The 6000-nt window shown below is 44.1% G+C and overlaps 1 non-coding gene across 1 annotated transcript; it reads left to right on the forward strand.

The window, feature by feature from the left end:
- Positions 1 to 3146: 3146 nt before the first annotated feature.
- Positions 3147 to 3220, forward strand: TRNAE-UUC (transfer RNA glutamic acid (anticodon UUC)). Its single transcript has one exon. It is a non-coding gene; the product is annotated as a tRNA-Glu (tRNA).
- Positions 3221 to 6000: the final 2780 nt, after the last annotated feature.

A 6000-nucleotide genomic window follows, 5' to 3' on the forward strand; every position in this document is an offset into this window, starting at 1 on the left:
TTTTTAACGTGCTGTCTAGGTTGGTCATAGCTTTCCTTCCAAGGAACAAGCACCTTTTAATTTCATAGCTGCAGTCAGTGATGGTGACAGGATGGTTAACAAGCTATTTCATAAATGTCTTTATACTTACTGTGAGTTCAGGAGCCCTGCCTCAAAGTTCAGGTGGACAGGTGGACTCGAGAAGTAGAGGCTCCCCTTGTTTCCCAGGTTAGGGGTGCTAGCCGCCTGCAAGAGCACGGGGCCGGGTGGGGAAGGCCTGCATGGCCCACCACCCAGGAGAGCTCAGAGTGGTCAGCGTGCAACCGAGGAGACACACTCATGGCAGGTGCGTGGCATGTCCTGGCTCCCAGGACAGCTCTAGCCTGGAGGGGTTGTGCACCTGGTCTCTTCCCTCACTGGCTTTGGGGTCCGCAAACCTGCAGCCCACCTGGCCAGGCCTGTCCCTCTGGCCTCTTCTCCATAGGAAAGTCCTCAGTGGCAGTGGGAATCCACAGTTGGGGCTCTCTGAGCCACCTAGGTAGAGAATCCTCTGGTTTATTTCAGAGCCCGTGACTTCTGTACAGTACTTGTAGCCCAGCAGGACACATCACTTTGTTCTCATTAAATAGCTCCTCAAGCATTCCCTTTTCGATTACAGATGAGGAAACTAGGTCAGTCTTAAATAGCTCCTTGAGAGCAATGGCCCAGTTTTTTGTTTCCTCATCAAATCCACGGGGTCCCACCCAGAAGGTACTGAATATGAACAATGAAGTGGTAAACCCAGAAAAAACTGTCTGCCCCAAAGGCCGTTAGTTAGTATTTGCATGTTGGCCTTTTTGAAGTTAAGCAAGAAAAGTTAAGGTTTCAGTTTCATTTTACCAGGAATATTCTTTAATAACAACATGGTTACTTAGTATAGGTCTGGTAATGGAGTGACCAGCACAAAACTTGGGAAATAGTGGGTGCTGGCCACTGTGCTCCGTGCTTTCCTTCTATCAAGTCGTCTAATCTTCAGGAAAAGCTGATTGCCCCATTTCACAATGGTGAAACTGAAGCCTGAAGAAGGTGAGTATTAATGAAAGTGAAAGTGAAGTCGCTCAGTCGTGTCTGCCTCTTTGTGACCCCTTGGACTGTAGCCTGTAGACCAGGCTCCTCCATCCATGGGATTTTCCAGGCAAGAATACTGGAGTGGGTTGCCATTTCCTTTAGTTTGCCCAAAGTCTGGCAGCTAGTAGACTCAATTAAAAAAAAAAAAAAAAGAATCCACCCAGGCAGCCTGGTGCAAGAGTTGGTGTTCTCAATGCTGAATGTCTCTTATGAAAAGAGTGAAGCAGTGGGGTTCAAGTCTGTGAAGATACTAAGTGAATTGTGTGGAACTGATTGAAGAGTTTAATACCCAAACTCAGGACTTAACAGTTTGGTGAGATTATGACCAAGTCGTCATCAGTAACTGGAGCTTCCTGTTAGCGCCCCTTTCCAAGCACTTCTGAAGTACGTGTGGCCAGAGTGGATGATCTGAGGAGTTTTCTAGACTGCCGGCGTCAGGTGTCTCAACTTCAAGAGACAGACAGTGCTCCTGGAAGGAGATGAGCAGAAAGGGTGGGTGTCACAGACATGCTCTCAGAGAGAGAAGCAGGCTCTTTTTTGATCTCTTCTGAACTCTGCTTTGACCTCAGATGAAATGGGACCAGACAGCTTTCAAAGAACCACTGAGAGTTTTGGACTCAGCCCCACTGAAGGCCAACTTTAAAGACCCTTGACTAACGAAAGTAGAGCTGGCAGCTGGCTTTTTCAGGACCCCTCCGTGTATTTATGGCCTCTGCCTACTAAGGCTCCCTCCTTGGTTTAGCCATGTTATGTGACTATACCACAGAGCCCTTGGAAGCTGTCTGATTTGATATGTGCATAGAAGAGGATTCTCAGTATAGAGAGCTTTCCCAGTTGTTATTGTCTCTACCTATAATTTACCAAAAAAAAAAAAAAAAACAAAAAAACCCCACAAAGCCCAGAATGTAAAATTGTAACTCCATAATATGACTCACATCCTGGTGGCTAAAATTCCTACATTTTCCACGACAGCGTTATTGCCACGTTACTTCCTGGTTTGTCCCTGAATGGCACATTTCCTCACACCATGCAGATATTGGTGTTTTTGCCCTGAGGAAGGATTAAAGGAAACAATTCTGTCCCTCACCTTGCCTGTTAGCTTTCAGAGTCCCATCTCTTCCCCCGTGGAGCAGAGGGAGGCATGGGAGACAGTTGCTTAGCCCCGTTCATTAAGTTCAGGAGTCTTTACTCTGTGATTTTGTCAAAAGTTGTTAACTCTAGGCTATATCTTCATGATGCCCCAGTGACTGCGACAAATTAAGAAGCTAATCTGATAATAGTCCTGTGTTTAGTTTGAAGTTATGTGGATGTGGCAAAGCCTGCCTGGGGTCAAATACTCGGCCTATTCTTCGACAAGTAGCTGTTAATAGATTGTAGGTAGTTTATATACCCTCTTCCTGCCGTCCATTAGATTGTAAACTCTCATCAGGACCGTTTGCTAAAACAAAAGAACAGGAATCTATTACGTGCAAGAGCCTGTGCAGGGAGACTGAGTGCAGGGAGAGTGTTGGCTTAAACAGCAGCCACTTTCGCATCTCAGAGCAGTTTAGTAATGGAGAACTGTGCTCCGCTCTCTTAAGCATGTGTTTACAAACTTGTGGAAAGGGGCAGAGAAAGCAAATCATGCTCTGGACTTTGGCTGTGACTTCAGAACCTCAGCCCTTAACATCTGAAAGCTGGAAGCCTTCTTACGGCATCTCTACTGTTATCCCCAGGCAGGACTGCAGTGAATCCATTCTGAACATGTAATCATCTATACACTTAAAAAACAAAGCACCAAAATCCAGGCAAGGAGACCAAGTCTTCAATCAGGAGCTCATCTCAGAGTTTGAAGGGGCAGAGGGACTCCTCTTTTATGAACCTAAATCCATCCAGCAGCTACTTCTGCTGGTTCCTCGGAAGAGCTGGACCATCTGGTGATCTCGTCTGTGTCAAAACCCTTCACATACTCTCAAACTATTATTAGATTCAGAATAAATTTCTTTACCAGGTGAAAAGTTTCCCATAACATTAGACTCCAGATTAATCATTTCTCTTACTGAAAGTGATAGCTCCAGACTTCCCTGGTGGTCCAATGGTTAAGACTCTGCACTTTCACTGCAGAGGGCACTGGTTCGATCCCTGGTCCAGGAACTAAGATGCTACAGGCTGTGTGATGTGGCCAAGAAAAAAAAATGATAACACCAATAATTAAAACATGACAGTGGTTGAGAATGACCAAAGCAAATTTGTCTAAAATGAATGAAATTGTGATGAATTTTTTTTTAAAGTTCTCATGTCTGCCAAGACATGGACGAGATGGTTGGATGGCATCACAGATTTAACGGACATGAGTTTGAGCAAGCTCTGGGAGATGGTGAAGGACAGGGAACCCTCGCGTGCTGCGGTCCATGGGGTCACAAAGAGTCGGATGTGACTGAGCGATTGAACAACAGGTCTGCTAAGTAAAAAGATATTTATATATAGAAGGTCCTTTTATTGCCTGTGAAAAAGCCTGTTATGCAACTAAATAAAGCAGAAAATCGGTTCAAAAGTCTCCTCTGGAGAAACAACAGGGCCATATGCTTCCATTTCAAAGATGTTCCATTCAGGAGTGAGTCAGTTAACTTTGGTCATTTTGAAACAGTTGATGAAAATGATTTCTGTTGTCATCATGAGATGTCGTGTAGAAACACGAAGAACTGGTGCAGGAAACCTTAAGAAACCAGGGTTGCCTTGTACTGTGAAGTCAGCCTAAAGCAGGACCAAGTCATGAGTGTTCTCTGTGATAAAACCCACTAATGTGTTTAAACACCCACATGAGATCTTCTAGTTACAAGGCTGCTTAAGGAAGGCAGGGCTAACAGCAAATAAAATGTTAGTGGTGAAACAAACTTGTGCTCCCGCCACTTCCCACCTTTGAGGGAAATGGAATTAAAAATGTATCATTCCATTTTGGAGAGTCCTCAGGCTGTGGAGTTTGATCTGTTCAGTGTGGGAAGGACTTCCCACTGTACGTTTCTGTCATTGGCTGCTTTCACCCCTGCAAGTTGTTCAGTTGCAAAGATTTTAAAGGGTGATTTGCTGGCAGCCTGGGATGTATCCGTGACCTTAGCAAAGTGGAAATGAAAGCTCTCAGTTTTTCTTCTTTTCTTTCTTTTTTTGCAACAGTAAAACTACCAATTTTACAGTCAGTTGAACAGCAATAGATGAATTTGTTTAAAGTCTGTGTTCACAAAGAAAACCTGAACTTCAGTGGCTTGAATGCCTGAAGCTGCAGCGCGATCTTTGAAGGACAAACACTCTTACAGCTTGCTCTAGGCCACTGTCACCTGCTTCTCCACACAGGTGCTGACCCCTCGGTCGATCCGGGGCCTCCTGGCGGGGGAGCAGGAAAGCTGGGCCTTTGTGTGCTGCAGAGAACGCTTTTCCAAGGCCTGGGCCAGTTTTCTGCAGCGGCCACAGGAAGCAGAAGAAAGAAAAGGTTAAGGGCCACCACGAAGGTCAGAGTGGGTTTAAATTTAGTTAACGTTGGAGGTTATAGCTTTTAACAACAGCTTTAAGAAAACTTATTCGAAGATGCAATTTGTTTCTTCTTTGTCAACCGTTAATTTTTTTTTATCCTATTGATAGTGACAGCTTAACAAAGTTTTTATATGCTAGAGGTTTTCATCCTTTTAGAGGATAAAGGCCTGTTCCTAAAAAGAGATGCAGGTGGAGAACTTTATAAAGCTTCCATGACTTTCAAATTGGGAGCTTTAAAATGGACTCCCTGCTTGGCTGAGTCAAAAATAATCTGTGAGGGATGTTTTTTAAAAAAAGTCTTTATTGGAAATGGGGGACTACTTTGGCAGTCAGATACAGAGGCTCGGATTTCTAGAAGCTTCTTTGTATATATTTTGCTTTCAGCCATTCTAGGATAGTTTTTGTTCAAAATTACCAAAGATGCCTCCCCTTATCTTTTCATATGTGTATTTCTTTAAATTTAGAGCATGGTATTGTTCATTGTATCTCTATGTGAGCAAAAGAGATGGCCACAGATTTCTATACATGTGCTGTATGTTCCTGTCATTCTGTTGGTCTATGTTTTCTATCCAAGGATGGAAATGTTGTGGAAATTGGTCTTTCAAATGAGAGTCATGTAAACTCTAGCTTCTCAATGGGAGACCCACACCGTTCAATAGGTATGATTACCCAGGACTGACGGTGAATGTCCTGTATCACACAAAGGCCTTGTGTATTATTTAGCTGCATTTAAGAGGCTTGACTCTTTTGGAATGGGTTTCATACATTTATTTAGCTGGAGTTTTAAAATGCTGAGCTTGGATCTACAGAGCTGTGCTTTCTCTTGTATGTTCAGCAGGGTAAATGTAACCTATACATCCAACTACTGTCCTGTAAATGCAGCCATGAAATTAAAAGACACTTGCTCCTTGGAAGAAAAGCTATGACCAAACTAGACAGCGTATTAAAAAGCAGAGACATCACTTTGCCAACAAAGGTCCATATTGTCAAAACTGTGGTTTTTCCAGTAGTTGTATACTTATGTGAGAGTTGGACCAGAAAGAAGGCAGAGCGCTGAAGAACTGATGCTTTCAAACTGTGTTGCTGGAGAAGGCTCCTGAGAGTCCCTTGGTCTGCAAGGAGGCCAAACCAGTTGATTCTAAAGGAAATCAACCCTGGAATATTCATTGGAAGGACTGATGCTGAAGCTGAAGCTCCAATACTTTTGCCACCTGATGCAAAGGGCTGACTCATTGGAAAAGACCCTGATGCTGGGAAAGATAGAAGGCAGGAAGAGAAGGGATGAAAAGATGAGATGGTTGGATGGCATCACTGACTCGATGGACATGAGTTTGAGCAAGATCCAGGAGATGGTGAAGGACAGGGAAGGCAGGCATGCTGCAGTCCACGACGTCGCAGAGAGTCAGACAC

Source organism: Odocoileus virginianus, chromosome 8 (assembly GCF_023699985.2).
Source record: "Odocoileus virginianus isolate 20LAN1187 ecotype Illinois chromosome 8, Ovbor_1.2, whole genome shotgun sequence".
Lineage (NCBI taxonomy): Eukaryota > Metazoa > Chordata > Mammalia > Artiodactyla > Cervidae > Odocoileus > Odocoileus virginianus.